Raw genomic sequence first — 17411 nt, 5'->3', positions numbered from 1 at the left:
TAAAATATAATTTTTCTATATTTATTTTCTATATATTTATGAAAGCCTTTACTTTATGTATATAAATAAAAAATAATTATATAAAAAATATGAAAAAAAAAATAAACTAGATTGGTAGTGGGTTAAATCGTGGTCCCTAATTAAATCACCACCCCATTAATTAGTAATATTTCTAACCTCTCATCCCTACTCAACCGTCTGTTGAATTTTCTTCCTTTTACTCCTCCTCCATCTTCCATGTATGGCAGCCTCTTCTCCTAATGGTTTGCCTCTCTATCTTTCTCTGTATCTTGTTGCCAGTAACACAAAATTTGATTCCTCTTTCAATTTCACTTCCAATTTTAAGAAAGTGAGAAGCATGAATCAATACTTTTATACAGCCAACGGTTGAATGAATACCAAGGGTTATCTTTTTGGATGTGCAGCATCCTAGTCCTATATATGTGTTTCACTTTTTTTTTACAGTCCAAGACAATGAATGAACTTTGAGTTTTCTATTCTTTGAAGTCACTGGAAAAACTAAAGTGTCAGTTTGCTGAAGCTGGTAATGCTAGGAAGCCCGAAAGAAACCTCCTCCTGAAACTGATACAGATTGAAAGCGATAAATGAAGGTTTTAATCGTAAACCAACAAAGAGTTTCTTCTCTAGCTAAACTAGAAGGAGTGAATCCCAATAACAAGGTATAAACCTCGGTTCTCAAAGAGAATAATGTTTGATTGATAAAAGTTGGTTCATCCTTACAAAAATGGGGGTTTAAATACTTCCCCTAAAGATAAGAACAAGGACAGGGACTACCCCTAATAGGTAATACGCCCCGACAATCAGTACAATGGTACAGGTACGGATTGTCAGGGTTGTTAGGGGAATTACTTCGGAAGGAAGTAAATAGAGATCCGCGCAGGGGAAGATGTTGATTCGCCTCCTTGTGTACTCCTAGATCCGCCCCGCGCGTATGTCCTGGGGATCCGCCCTCCTAGATACAACCTCCGTGGGTCTGATGTCTGAGGATCCGCCAGAGCGCGTGTGATCAGCGATCCCAGTTAGGATGTCTGCATCATTCTCTCCTTCTTTAAAAGAATTCAGCACTGATTTGTCTGTGTTGAGCTCCAAAGGACCATCCGACTTCCACGGGCTAAGGTCACGGATGTTGAACGCTGGTGAGATTTTACCAAGCCAATTTGGCAATGCTATATGATAGGCATTGGCATTGATCTTCTTGGTGACCTTATATGGCCCGTATTTCCTAGGCCGAAGCTTGCTGCTTGTGGCGTTGGCGAGTCTCTCTTTGCCCAAATATACCATAACCTCATCCCCAACTTCAAACTGCAGGTCCCTACGGTGCTCATCCGCCTTAGCCTTTAATTTCTGATTTCTCTCCTCAAGAGTCTCTCTCACCTCTTGGTGCATCTGCACATAATCCTTAGCTAGCTGGTTGGCAGTCACGTTCCTTTAGGAAGATGGGCTATATCAAGGACGTGATTTGGGGTCTTTGTGTATACTACTTCAAATGGGGATCTTCCAGTCCCCGAATGTACAGAGCCGTTGTAGGCGAACTCGGCTTGGGCTAAAACCACATCCCATATCCTGGGCTTATCTTTACATTTGCTACGCAGTAAGTTTCCCAAAGTTCTATTGGCCACCTCGGTCTGTCCGTCTGTTTAAGGGTGGGCGGTGGTACTAAACTTCAGGGACGTATCAAACAGAGCCCACAACGTTCGCCAGAAGTGACTGAGGAACTTCATATCACGATCCGAGACAATGCTCTTAGGTACGCCATGTAGTTTGACAATCTCTTTGAAGAATAGCTTAGTCGTCGCTGAGGCATCATTAGTTTTACGACAAGGTATGAAGTGGGCCATCTTTGAAAACCGATCAACCACAACAAAGATGGAATCCATGCCTCTCTGAGTTCTGGGCTACCCTAGGACAAAGTCCATGGACATATCCTCCCATATGGTCTCTGGCATAGGCAAAGGTAACTGCAATCCAGTATTTGTGGTGCGTCCCTTGGCGGTCTGGAAAATATAGCATCGTTCTACCAAGTAGGCAACATCTCTCCTCATCTTAGGCCAGAAATAACGGGAACTCACTACTTCATATGTCTTGTCTCGCCCAAAATGTCCTCCAAGGGATCCGCCATGTAGATCACGAATAACCTTCTCGCGGATGGAAGTGCAGGGTAAGCAAAGTTGGTTGCCCCTCATGAGATACTCATCCATCAGGTGATACGCCCCATCCCCATGCTGGTGTTGACACTTCTCCAAGATACTGCCAAAGTTAGGATCCGCCAAGTATTCTCCTCTGATGTGCTCAAAACAATCGGTCTCCAGGTTGACTGTTTTTATTAGTGACACCCTTCGACTCAAGGCGTTCGCCACCTTGTTCTGTTTTCCAGCCTTATGAATAAGCTTATAGGGGAACTTATCTATGAAGGCGGACCACCGGGCATGCATGGAGCTTCGAAGTTGCTTCTGACTTCCCAGGTACTTGAGAGCTTGATGGTCAGTGTAGAGGATGAATTCTTTCCCCACCAAGTAATGTTCCCAAACTTTCAACGCCCTCACTACAGCATAAAACTCTTGATCATACGTGGCCCACTTTTGCCGTGCCTCACAAAGCTTCTCACTGAAATATGCAATGGGCCTCTTTTCTTGCATCAAGACTCCACCAATCCCAACTCCACTGGCATCACACTCAACTTCGAACAGTTTATCAAAATTGGGATACGCCAGCACTGGCGCTGTACTCAACTTTTCCTTGATTTGGGCGAAGCTCTTCTCTTGGGCATCCGCCCACTCGAACCCCCTTCCCTTCTTCAAACATTCCGTCAACGGGGCCACTATGGAACTGAAGTTCTTGATGAATCGGCGATAAAACGTTGCTAACCCATGAAAACTCCTGATATCCCCCACATTCCTCGGAGTAGGCCATTCTCGGATGGCTCTTACCTTCTCCCCATCAACTTGGACCCCCTCACCACTAACCACGAACCCAAGGAAAACCAAACTTTCCATGATGAAGTCACACTTCTTAGTGTTGGCGTATAACTGGTGTTTCCTTAATAGGTCAAACACTATCCGTAAGTGCTCCACATGCTCCACCAAGGTCTCGCTATGAATCAGGATGTCATCAAAATACACAACTATAAATTTTCCAATCACCGGGCGAAGTACCTGATTCATCAGCCTCATGAAAGTACTAGGGGCGTTAGTCATCCCAAATGGCATAACTAACCACTCATACAATCCATCTCTGGTTTTGAAGGCGGTTTTCCACTCATCCCCAGATCGAATTCGTATCTGATGATAACCGCTCCTGAGGTCAATCTTGGAGAAAACTCGGGATCCGCCAAGCTGGTCTAGCATATCATCCAGCCTTGGAATAGGGAACTTATACTTGATAGTGATCTTGTTGATAGCCTTGCTGTCCACACACATCCGCCAAGATCCATCCTTCTTGGGCGTAAGTAGGGCTGAGACGGCGCATGGGCTCATACTTTCTGTAACGTATCCCATCTCAATGAGCTCTTCCACTTTCTGCCTCATGATGTCATTTTCCTTTGGACTCATTCGATAGTGGGGAAGGCTTGGCAAACTAGCCCCGGGCACAAGTTCAATATGATGCTGGATGTCCCTTAAAGGTGGTAACCCACTCGGCAGTTCGTTAGGGAACATATCTTGATATTCGCCAAGTAGGCGGGTCACTTCATTCGGCATCTCCCTTTCACCCCTTTGGATGGCATCGTTATCAAACTGCCAGGGTCGGCCCAACAATAGGTGGCAGGCATCCATATCGACCACATCACAACAGACTTCATCACTGTAATCACCAATCATAATAGGTACCCTGCATCTCTGGGTCACCCTAAGCTCACCCACGTTTTTGATCCATCCCACTTTATAGGGGTCGGGATGCGCCTCCGCCAACAACCCGAACTTCTGAACGGCGCTGCTGCTCACAATGTTCTCTTGGCTCCCACTATCTATTATCACATTGCATCGCCCACCTTTCACAAGACAGCGAGTCCTGAATAGGCGGTGCCTCTAATCTCCCTCTACCCGGCTGGAGACTAACAAACGCCGTACCACATGAATGGCGTATCTCTCTTCATCCGCCTCATCATTATTTTCTCCTAAGGGTTCGCAAAATACTTCATCCCCTTCGTCATAGTCATCCTCATACCTCTCCACCATGTTGGCGCTCTTCCTCCTAGGACATTCGTTGGATCTATGGCCTGGCTCATTGCACCGAAAACATTTGAAAGGTGTTGGCCTCGCATACGGATTGTTGCTCTTAGGTGGTATAGGTGCTTCCTTGTATGGCCTAGTATCTCCAATAGATCCCCTTCCCACACTGTTAACCTTGGCCCCACTGACACTCGCCACCTGCTTGCCTTTGTCATAAGACCTCACGTTATCTCTTCCTCCAAGCGTATACTCAGTAGTGGCGGATCTCCTGGATCTTCCGGTTAGTTGAGATTCAGCCTTGAGGGCTAAATTCCTGGCATCTTGTACCCGAATCACCATCTGTATGCCAATACGATCCTGGATGTTGTATCTCAACCCTTCTAGATACCTAGAGGTCTTTTGGCTTTCAGTTTCAGACAAGTTGGCTCTCGCCGAAAGCCTCAAGAACTCTGAAGTATACTCATGGACACTTTGAGTCCCTTGAGAGCATCCCTTGTAGGAGATGTAAATATACTGCTCATAATCCGACGGTAAGAACCGCTCCCTCAACATCGCCTTCATCCGTAGCCAAGATCTAATCGGATCTCTACGCCCTCTTCTTCTTTCTTTCCTCATCTGATCCCACCAAACTGATGCGCCACCCTTTAGGCGATACGCCACCAGCCTCACCTTCCTCTCATTAGGAATCCCAGCATACTCAAAGAAACGTTCCACTTCCGATAACCAGTCTAAGAATCCCTCTATATCCAGTTCGCCTTCAAAAGACGATAAGTCTATTTTTAGCTTAAAGGCATCATCTCTATCAAAGTTTCCTAGACCTGGATATACTCTAGCAACCTCCACACGTCGGTTGTCAACAGGCACAACATCCCTCATAGTTCTAACGGTATCATCATTCCCGATACCCTCAAAGTCATCACTATCACTATCAGCGTTATGCACAAGGACAAAGTTGGGTCTTCTTACCTCAGGATCCCTAGGATCCATTTGTGGAAGTTGTTGTTCAGGAACTCCTTCCTTTCTCTGGGTTCATCCTCCCGCGTTTGGTCGGATTAGAGCCCGAACCTCCAGTTTGAAGTTTTCTAGGGAGGTAGCCAGCTCCAGGAACCGTTGGTCGGTTTGCCTCTGCCGCTCATGGCTGGCCTGGATCTGCTCCGCGAGGTGCTCCCTCAGCTCCTCATACCTCCGGTCACTGGTTTCCATGGAATCTTGCGGTTGTCGGGGTTGAACCATTGCCAAAAGAAGTTTCGGGTCAGGAAACGATCGGCTCTGATACCAACTGATACAGATTGAAAGCGATAAATGAAGGTTTTAATTGTAAACCAACAAAGAGTTTCTTCTCTAGCTAAACTAGAAGGAGTGAATCCCAATAACAAGGCATAAACCTCGGTTCTCAAAGAGAATAATGTTTGATTGATAAAAGTTGGTTCATCCTTACAAAAATGGGGGTTTAAATACTTCCCCTAAAGATAAGAACAAGGACAGGGACTACCCCTACTAGGGTTACAATAAGGCTAACAGCAAAGGGTAAAATAAGTAATACGCACCGACAATCAGTACAATGGTACAGGTACGGATTGTCAGGGTTGTTTGGGGAATTACTTCGGAAGGAAGTAAACAGAGATCCGCGCAGGGGAAGATGTTGATTCGCCTCCTTGTGTACTCCTAGATCCGCCCCGCGCGTATGTCCTAGGGATCCGCCCTCCTAGATACAACCTCCGTGGGTCTGATGTCTGAGGATCCGCCAGAGCGCGTGTGATTAGCGATCCTAGTTAGGATGTCCACATCAGAAACTAGGGAAGGTCTGGTAATAGATGAATTGGTAAGTGTTTATCTCATTTTAGTCATATACATAGCGGCGAGAAAAATATTTGGCTCGACAAGAGGTTGAAGCAATAGACTCTACGGTGGACGCCGCAGTTTGAAGCAATAGACTCTACATCTTGGCTTTCTATTTTAGTTTTTAGGCGACAAATAAAAAATTCAAGAACCAAATTATGATGTTGCTGGCTGAAGCTTCTGATTTTGTTATTTGTAAATCGGTACTGTAATTAATCTATTTGAATATGTATTTTTTGTTCCATTTTCAATAAATATTTAGGATCTTTATAATGGTTTTTTATGTGTACATTTTTTGAGTTGAAATTAGTTTAATAAAATGTTGGTGTTTTTATTGACATCCAGATGTTGTATAATTGTTCAAGTATATTTCTTTTTCTTCCAATGTTCCATTTTAGAATGTTTTATATATCTCTTGGTATACGAATATTTAATAATAATAGTAATAATTTTTTATTAAAGAAATTTCATTAAATTTGGAATACGAAAAAATTCATATTGAAGTGTCTTAATCTTAGAGATGTTAGAAAATAAGATTAATATAATAGATTTTCATCTCGCAAAATATAGACATTTATATAATTTAATGTTGTAAATATGGAGACGCTTTTAATTGAAATGTTAACGTGTTTAAGACGCTATGAATATTTATGTGCCGTCAAAATTGTGATGTTTTATTAAAATGTAGTGTAAATTTCGTAAATTAAATATAAATAAATTGGAAAAAATTATGACATTTAAAATATAATCGTTGGTAGCATGACGACGTTTGTATGCAAAATGTCACCGGAAAGTCTATCCATGCTTGATATAACTAGAGTAAGTATAGTGTTAGGTTGCCTTGGGTGACTCTTGAGAATTGTTAAACGCTTCATATTTATAATGTGAGTGGGTAAGTGAAGGGTCTTAGAATGGAGAAAGCGTAAAACGAGATTAATTAGGTCTGTCTGTATACGGTACGTAATTAATGAGCATCATTAATTGGTTTTGCAGATATCAAGACTTTGAGGATTCTAGGAAATGATGACTTAGATATGCTGCAGATCAAGTTGGATTTGGCTTCCAATCAACACCACCACGCCTCTTGAAAGATTGACATATTGACAGATTTGGAGATGTACATTGCTTATTTTTTTTTTACCTTACTACATTCAGAAATTTATGTAGTTCAAATGTAAACAGATTATGAGCATTAGTCTCCAATAAAATTAAAATCATTGATATATAGAAATTCTTGTTCATTTGATTCTTGTTCATTTCCAGATTCATTCGAAGAAGAAGGCAATGAGTGACATTTACGGTTAAAAAAATATCATCTAAACAACAATAAAAAGACATTAAAATAAAAGAAACTGTCATCTAAAATAAATCTATTGACATGATTGATTAAGACCTATGTCATCTGATACAAGTTACTACGATAGAAATTATTATAAAAACTGTCACCGCGAATACCAATATGCCAATTTCTCATATAGCTACTTGACATTTTTAATTATTAGTATGTCGTGTGATGACATTAAAGGTGACGTTAATAAATAAAAAGATGCATCGTAACAATATTCATATGACAGTACGAAACTAGGCTGATGTAGTATCTTCAAATGACAGAACCTAACCATCGTCTGAAGGTGCAATAGACGGCAACGAGCCCTGTGACAGATTTATATCTCGTGGAACTACGGTTTCTAACTATCGTCTGAAGGGGGTTTTCGCGTAGTGGCTTCCATTGTCACCCCATTGCATCTGCCACTGCAAGCAGGATCGAGATTAAAAGAGCAAGGCACCTTTTGAGCTGCTCCTCGACTGTTGGCTAATGTATAATTAATTAATAACAATATGAAAAAAAATATTTATTAAAAGAAACATCTATTACATATAATATAATATGCTTAATGTATAAATTATTTAAATTTTAATTGTAGTTGAGTTTTTTTTGTTTAGATTTCAGAAAGTAATAATAAAAGTAGTGATAACGATACTATTCTAATATGATAAGTGATTTATAGAGACATTATACTTAATACTATCCATTTAAAACAATTACTATTTGTTTGTTATTTATATCATATAAATAATGTAAATTATATAATTTATATAATAATATTACATGATTACCTGTTTCGAAACCACTAGTAGTAATAATAATATTCATAATAATTTAGAAAATAAAATCAAATAAATAAATTAAAAAAATTAGAGGAATTTATGTAGAAATTCATTTAAAAAAAATTATCTATAACTATGTCAAGTGATAATTTTAATTATGTCAAACTAAGTAAATGTTTATTATTATTATTATTATTATTTTTTGAGAGATAAAAAGTGTTCGGTAATAATTAAGAAGAGCTGCTTTTAGCATATAAATCAATGGCGGAGCCAGGATTTGAGGCTTGGGGGCTAATTGTAGTTGCGTAGTTTGCGAAATTTTTTTAAAGTCCAGCCCGTTAGGACTGGACAAATTTTTTTTAGTCTCTAGCATGATGAAGCTGCTTCATTTTGACCAAAGTGAAAAACGTAAACTTATTTTATTTTCTGTATGTCCAATGTTGATTTCCTAACTAAGACATTTAAATTTTCGTCATTTTGAATGCTAAAAATTAAAAGTGTACCTAAAAGAAATAGAAATATTTAATGTTTTATAAATCCAACATGAATTGCTTAAAAATTATATTTGGAAAAAAAAGTTTAAAAGAGTTGTTGGGAAAAAATCAATTAGATAAATAATAACAAAAAAAATGCTTCATTTTGACCAAAGTGAAAAATGTAAACTTATTTAATTTTCTGTATGTCCAATGTTGATTTCCTAAACTAAGACATCTAAATTTTCGTCGTTTTGAATGCTAAAATTAAAAATGTTAAGCCTAGAAAAAATAGAAATATTTAATGTTTTATAAATCCAACATTAAATATATTTGGAAAAAAAAAGGGGTTGGGGCAGTTAGAAACCATGACCTTTTACAACAAAACAAGCCTCTTAACCAACCCAACCATTTCAACCTATTGTTATAATACACAAACACACATTAATATCATTGTTCGAAATGAAGGCCGGCTGGACCGCCTAGGCGTTCGAAATCGAGAATCCGTCCCGATTTTCTATGATTAGTCCCTCTAAGCGTTTTATTGATTCATAGACGATTTTCAGCCGCTTGGACTCCGCTTAGACCGTCACGACACCGCCTAAACTGCCTAGGTATTGCCTAAACGACAATTGAACAAAAGCATTTTTAATTGTGAATTTATTTTTTTGCTTTATTATTATTCACGTTTAAGTTGTTTCAATGATATTGGTGTTGAAATGTTGATGTTTGCTCAATTTTAAAGATATATGTTACAAATATACGTATTTTTCTATATTAAATAATTTTATATTATTATTTTTAGATAATATAATACATATTTTAATTGTATTTATACAATAATTTGTTGATTAATAAATAAAAAAAATACAAAAATACAAATCTGATTAATCCCCGATTAATCTCTAACTAATCCCCGATTAATCTTCGAGGGCCTTGTCCGCCCGACTAACGCCTAACGTTTTTTACAACCTTGATTAATATACTATATAATTACGGGGGCTATCAATTACCGAACTGATTGTACTCAAGGGTGGATCCGACGACTGGGGGCCAGAGCCCCCTCGAGCCCTAAGCTGGCTCCGCCCCTAATATAAATCAACTAATATCTAGCACTTATAAGTAACATATATATAGTAAATATTAGCTAACAGCAACACGTGAACCAAACAGAATCTCAGTAACATAGCATTTCAAAAAGAAAAGAAAACTAATCAATTAGTAATTACCATTGGAATGGTGGACGAGTATTTCTTTGACAGGAAGAAGGCATAATAAGTTGCCACACAAAGCAGAATAATACCACCGAAAACCCTTTCATTTTTTCTGTAATGGCATGCTGCTTCCTTCTCTTCTCTTCTGCATGTCTTCTGTTCTATCTATTATACAAAAAAATTCAGACGCCACGAAAACAAATGTCTGTCATATATCTTGTATCATGTGAAAGGGAAAATGTTGTAGTGTATGGATGAATTTGAAAACTAGTTTGTGAATATGGAGGTCCATGTAGAGTTCATGGAGAATGCAATGGCTGGATCGACTTCATTGTCCACTTGTGAGGTTAAGGTTAACAACTTGATGCAACAAGTGGTGGATGATTATGGTTAAGAGTTTCATAACTTCAAACTTTGTTTTTTTTTTTATTTCTTCTTGAGTTCATATAATATAAGTTTGCGTTTCATGAATTTGCTTTTCAAACGAAGTATTGGTTTTGAATATGGGGGTGAGGTTATTTTCAAGCTCATATTTTAACTTAGCTGAATAGCAACATATGAGCTTTATAACAACAACTCTTTAGTTGGATCATGAACTTACAGTCAGAGGTCAATTTAATTTAGAATGACCTTTTTTGGCCAATCTAATGTGCTTTATATATATATAAGAGTTCATTTCAATCCAAATTAATTGACTACATATTTTAGAAAAAAAAATCAATTTCATGTTTTTAATTTTCGTAATAACAAATGGAAAACTGGTAGGAAATATTTGTCCGAAATAATCACCGACGAAACGTGGGTCGGAAATCATCGCTATGTGTCTCAGACAAACCAAAAATAGTGGTCAGTATGCTGGAGCAGCGTTCCTTTTCTAGAGGATATAAATCCACTTGTAATGTGCCGGAGATGCCAATTTCCAACGGATTTATGCACATCCGCATTTTTTTAATGAATAGTACCTATATCCCCGAACACTAGCAAATAAATATTGCACTAATAAGCAAAATATTACAATACAAACCAAAAACTTATATGATTTGGTTTGAATTTGCAAAACTATATCCAAAGTTTGAAAAGTGAAATTTGGAAACAAACTATGAATACTATTAGATATGGATATTTCTGCTGTAATTTAGGAATATAATTGATTTGTTATTATCGTGTTCACACATATATCTTGTGTATATATATCACATTATCAATGAATGGAAAGGCAAGGATTCTACCTTATCATGGTATCATGAGCCTAATTTCTTTCCTAAAAACTATCTCCTAAAATTTCTCTCCCTAATCCCACCCAAATCTCTTCTTTCTCTCTTCCTCATTCTGCCGTTCTTCATCCCTAAAAACTCTACTGCCACCATGCCAAACAATGAACAAAACAATGGTGCCGCCGCCGCACCAACTCATCCGGCCCTCTCCATTATCAACATTACCTCCTTTATTCGTGATCCTCTCGAATCCGGCAAAGGCCTCTATACCACTTGGGCTGAACTTTTTAAAACACATGCCCGTGCTTTTCAAGTTCTTGATCATATCCTTCCTGAAACCGACGATAAATCGGAAACCTCTTCTTCGGTTATGAAAGCAAAGAATCCAGGTTTATGGTCTCGTGTTGATGCCATCGTGTTGCAATGGATTTATGGAACCATATCTTCAGACCTTCTCAACAGTATCATCGGACCAAATTTAACAGCCGCCGACGCTTGGAAACTCCTAGAACAACAATTCTCCGATAATAAAAATTCAAGAGCCCTTTATTTACAACAAGAACTGTCCAATGCTAGACTTGAAAATTTTGATGATATCTCTGCCTACTGCCAACATTTGAAGTCCCTCTCGGACCAATTAAGCAACGTCGGGGCTGCCGTATCCAACGATCGTCTCGTTCTTCAATTAATTTCGGGGCTCACTGACGCCTACGAGACAATCGGAACACAAATTCGCCACAATGACATTCTGCCCAATTTCACAAAGGCAAGGTCCATGTTATTATTGGAAGAATCTGCCCGTAAAAAACGCACAGCCGCCACCGTCGGATCTGAAATTGCCGCCGTTACTATCGCCCAACAGTCCCCGTCGAATCAAGCTCCTCCATATTCAAATCACGTTCGGCCTTCTTTCCCTCAAAATTCTGGCGCTGCTCGCGGTGGCCGGGGTTATTATCACCGTGGCAGAGGCGGACGGGGCAGAGGCGGACGATGGCAGCAAAATAGCGGTCCTCGCTGGTCAGGGGCTGTTTCTTTACAACAGCCATGGGGGTACGGGCCATGGACTGGACAGGCGCCCCAATGGGCCTATCCCCCATGTCCTTATCCTTCTTGGCCCAATTCTTCACATAGTGCAACTCATGGTGCAACTCGCGGGCCTGTTTTTAATAACAATTCTTCTGCAGTCCAGCCAGGCATATTGGGAGCCCATCCGCAGGCCCATCTGGCCCAGTATTACACTCCAACAAACATTAAGGCGGCTATGCACACCTTGACAATCACACCACCTGCAGAACCTTGGCATATGGACACCGGCGCCACTTCTCACATGAGCGGGGATGGAGGTAAACTCACATCTTATTTAAATAAGAGTCCTAACACGAGTATCGTAGTAGGTAATGGCACTTGTATTCCTGTTATCGGTCTTGGTAATGCATCCTTAAAAACAAACAACAAAACCCTAGAATTGAACAATGTTTTACATGCCCCTAGATTAATCAAAAACCTTATATCTGTGCGGAAATTTGCTATTGATAATAATGTGTCCGTTGAATTTGATCCTGTTGGTTTCTCTGTGAAGGACTTGCGCACGGGGATCCCTATTATGAGATGTAATAGCACCGGTGATTTATATCCAGTCACATCCTCCTCTTCAGAGTCTTCTTATGCTTTAAATGCTTCTGTTTTATCTCCTTCAGTTTGGCACAATAGATTGGGCCATCCTGGTCCTCAAATTTTAGACAATCTTCGAACTAATAATTTTATTTCTTGTCCTAAAAATGTTGATTTTTCTATTTGCAATTCTTGTGTGCTTGGGAAACATATTAAATTGCCTTTTTATGCTTCTAAAAATATGTCATCAATGCCGTTTGATATTATTCATAGTGATATATGGACATCTCCTGTTCTAAGTTCTAGTGGCTATAGATATTATGTTCTTTTCCTAGATGATTATTCTAATTTTCTGTGGACTTTTCCCTTAGCAAATAAATCTCAAGTTTTTTCTGTGTTCCTCACATTCCGAAATTACGTACGTACTCAATTTGAAAAAGATATCAAAACTTTTCAGTGTGATAATGGTGGTGAGTATAACAATAGTCATTTTCATGATTTTTTTAACAATAATGGTATGCAATTCCGTTTTTCATGTCCACATACTTCCTCCCAAAACGGTAAATCTGAACGAACGATTCGAACAATCAATAATATAATTCGCACTCTTCTAACACATGCTTCTTGCTCTCATTCTTTCTGGCCTCATGCTCTTGCTCATGCGACCTATCTTTTAAATATTCTCCCTCACAAAAATCTTAGTCTTCTTTCACCGACTCAAATTCTCTACAATCGTACTCCTTCTTATACTCACTTACGCACTTTCGGTTGTCTTTGTTACCCACTTGTCCCTTCTTCCTCTAGAAATAAACTTCAACCTAGGTCCTCTCCATGTGTGTTTCTTGGATATCCATCCAATCATCGAGGCTATAAGTGTTACGACATCTCCGCGCGGAAAATAATTATATCTCGTCACGTTATTTTCAATGAAAGCAAATTTCCATTTTCCACTCAACATGTCTCGGCCTCCCCTCCCATTTCTTCTATTTCCAACTCACCTACACAAACAACCCAACCCATTATTCCCTTCCCCACTAATGCGTCCACTCCTAACCAAAGCCCAGTTTCACCACGGCCCAACAGTCCCAACCCATCTTCCCAAAACAGCCCAGCACTTCCCCCTTCTCCTCTCGACAGTCCCTTTCCTTCTCCAATTCAACACGGCCCAAACACAAATTCCCCACAACAGCTCACCTCCCCACAACAGCCCACTTCCCCGCCTTCTCCCGATCCTATACACGCCAACCCAACCCAACCGACTCACCCTATGACAACCCGAGCTAAACTTGGAATTTTCAAACCCCAAAGAAAGCTCAACTTACACACCACCACTATTTCTCCTATTCCTTCTAATCCCTCACTTGCTTTACAAGACCCTAATTGGAAACAAGCCATGACTGAAGAATATAAGGCTCTTATTGAAAATAAGACGTGGGTCCTCGTACCCCGTCCTTCTAATGCTAATGTTCTTCGTAGTTGGTGGATTCTCAGGCACAAATTTAATGCAGATGGATCTTTTGAAAGATACAAAGCAAGACTTGTTGGAAATGGGGCGAATCAACTTGTTGGGGTAGACTGTGGTGATACTTTCAGTCCAGTTGTTAAGCCAGCAACAATTCGAGCTGTATTAAGTATTGCACTTTCTAAAGGTTGGCCACTACATCAGCTGGATGTAAAAAATGCTTTTCTTCATGGGGATCTTCATGAGACTGTTTATATGCATCAACCACTGGGATTTCGGGATCCCAACTATCCAGATCATGTATGCCTTCTTCAAAAGTCTCTTTATGGTCTCAAACAGGCACCACGGGCGTGGTACCAACGGTTTGCCTCTTTCTTGTCTACCATGGGTTTTTCTCACAGTAAATCTGATCATTCACTGTTTGTCTTTCGTCGGGGAGCAGAGATGGCATATCTACTCTTATATGTGGATGACATCGTTCTAGCTACTTCTTCCACTGCTCTACGAGAGTCAATTATCAACAAATTGAGTTCCGAATTTTCTATGAAAGATCTTGGCCCATTGAGTTATTTTTTAGGGATATCTGTCACTCGGAGCGCCGGCTCTCTTTTTCTGTCTCAAAAGAAGTATGCTACTGAGATCATTTCTAAAGCCGGTCTTTCTTCAGCAAATTCATGTACAACACCTGTTGACACTAAGCAAAAACTGAGTGCTTCATCTGGTTCTGCTTATCATGATCCATCTGAGTATCGAAGTTTAGCTGGTGCATTACAGTATTTGACTCTCACTCGCCCAGACATCAGTTATGCTGTTCAGCAAGTCTGTTTATTCATGCACGATCCCAAAACGTCTCATATGGCAGCTATCAAGCGAATTCTTCGATATGTTAAAGGAACCCTGGAGTTCGGACTTACATTCACAACCTCTTCACTAGATTCCTTGGTCTCCTATACAGATGCAGATTGGGGGGGATGTCCTGACACTCGACGTTCTACTTCAGGATATTGTGTTTTCCTTGGTGACAATCTTCTGTCTTGGTCTGCTAAGCGGCAACCCACTTTATCTCGTTCTAGTGCTGAAGCAGAGTATCGTGGTGTTGCTAATGTCGTATCTGAAACTTGCTGGATTAGAAATCTTCTTCTTGAACTTCATTGCCCTATTAGTAAATCGACCTTGGTATATTGTGACAATGTGAGTGCAGTTTACCTCACTGGTAATCCTGTACAACACCAACGTACCAAGCATATTGAGATGGATATACATTTTGTTCGAGAAAAGGTTGCTAAAGGAGAGGTTAGGGTACTTCATGTTCCTTCTCGTCATCAAATTGCAGATATTTTCACCAAAGGTCTACCACAAATTCTTTTCGACGACTTCCGCTCTAGTCTCAACGTTCGACCACCTCCCGTTTCGACTACGGGGGTGTATTAGATATGGATATTTCTGCTGTAATTTAGGAATATAATTGATTTGTAATTATCGTGTTCACACATATATCTTGTGTATATATATCACATTATCAATGAATGGAAACAAACTATGAATACTACTTCTTCTCATCTTCTCGGCTTCTTGACTTCCAATATGGGAATTAAAAAAAAAGATAAGTCATATTTCTACAAAAATAATAATAAGAAATGGGTTCTTTGTTCTTTATTAAAAAAAAAAACCATAATACTAGAATTAGAAAAAAATCAACACAGTGCTGATGGAATTACAAAAGATTCAAAGTATAATAATACATTATTTAAAGAAAAGTGACAAAAGTGCCATAATATTTATAGTACACATGATATATTGAAATATAATCACTAATTAATCTTACATAGGACACATAAGGAGTATAATCTCATTTATTTTCTCAAAATATACAGTCTGCAAAATACTATTTTTAGCATACGCCACTGCATGGGGGATCGAGTCTACGAGAGCAAGATGCCAGTGGAGCTCCTCTCTCCTCACTGTTGGGTAATGTATAATTAATTAATAACAATATCAAAAAATATATGAATATACAACATTAAACAATATAAAATATACATGTGTCTACTATGGTTACTTTGTTTTTTACAAAGTACCATTACTTGGTGTGTTTTCACCATTGGATGATAGAGTATAAAATTAATCCAATGGTAAAAACACACAAAGTAACGTTTACTTTATAAAAAATAAAGTAAGTATAGCCTTTACCAAAATATACAACATTAAACGATATGAAAATATACATATAATATAATATGCTTAACACAACATTTCAATTAGTAATTACCATTCTATTTGAGAGGAAGAAGCCATAATCATTATTGCCAACACAAACCAGAATAATACCACCGAAAGAAAGCCTTTCATTTTTTCTGTAAATATTTTTAGATCTTCTCTTCTGCATGTCTTTTCTTCTATTTATACAAAAATTGACCAGTTGACTAATATTTGTGGTTTCATTTCCAGCAAATAATGCAGCTATGTCTCTAATACTCAATTAATAAGTTTAATAAAAAAGTTTTACAACTACATACTTTTCTTTTCTTTTCTTTCTACCACGATTTCCAAAATATTCATAGTCACTCTCTAAAAATAATATGAATAACTTAAAAAATAACTGACTCTTACTAATTTAAGAGTCACTAATATATGTCATCTTTTCAACAATATTCCTCGTATTCACTCATTATTTAGTAGCTTATTAATAAAGAGGATAGACATTCTTAGTGATTTGAAAAGTCATTAAGAAGCTGTTTCAGCTGATTTTTAACTCTCCCTCTTAAGATAATGTAAGATAAAATAAGTGAAGTTTATAAAATAACTTATGGTGTTTGAATGTAAGGTAAGGTAAGTGATAATTTAATAATTATATATAAAACTACTTTTATATTCTTTTATTTGTATAGATAAAATAAAAAATAAAAAGTAATTTTAGAAAAAAAAAAAGATATTTATCATGATTCCCTTCTAATTTGGAACGTAACAAAAATTATTCAAAATTCAGCTCATCTACGTCCCATCAATTTACTATGGTAGGTGAAGTTATGTGCATTCTTTAAAATTCAAAGTAACAACTAATAGTATCTCTAATTTGACTCTTTTTCAAGTAATGCAATGAATGCACTAAAATCAATCAGCTCATGTTAAAAGAAATTTAGGTAATCTATTATTATTATTAACTTTTGGATGTATTATAGATTATTATATTGCAGAAATTTAGAATTTTGTCGTGAAGTAGCCCCACTAATTCAAAGTGATTAGGTAATTAATTAGCAACTATACCCTAAAATAACATTAAAAACTGGGACATGAACTTTATG

The 17411-nt window shown here is 38.4% G+C and overlaps 1 long non-coding RNA gene across 1 annotated transcript; it reads right to left on the bottom strand.

Annotated features, from left to right (window-relative positions):
* Positions 1–15833: 15833 nt before the first annotated feature.
* LOC136225502 (uncharacterized) lies at positions 15834–16538 on the bottom strand. Its single transcript, XR_010687128.1, has 2 exons — positions 16379–16538; positions 15834–16070 (listed from the first exon to the last, which is right to left on the bottom strand). It is a non-coding gene; the product is annotated as an uncharacterized lncRNA (long non-coding RNA).
* Positions 16539–17411: the final 873 nt, after the last annotated feature.

The sequence above is a fragment of the Euphorbia lathyris genome, chromosome 4 (assembly GCF_963576675.1).
Source record: "Euphorbia lathyris chromosome 4, ddEupLath1.1, whole genome shotgun sequence".
Lineage (NCBI taxonomy): Eukaryota > Viridiplantae > Streptophyta > Magnoliopsida > Malpighiales > Euphorbiaceae > Euphorbia > Euphorbia lathyris.
This window is presented reverse-complemented; position numbering and strand designations above follow the sequence as displayed.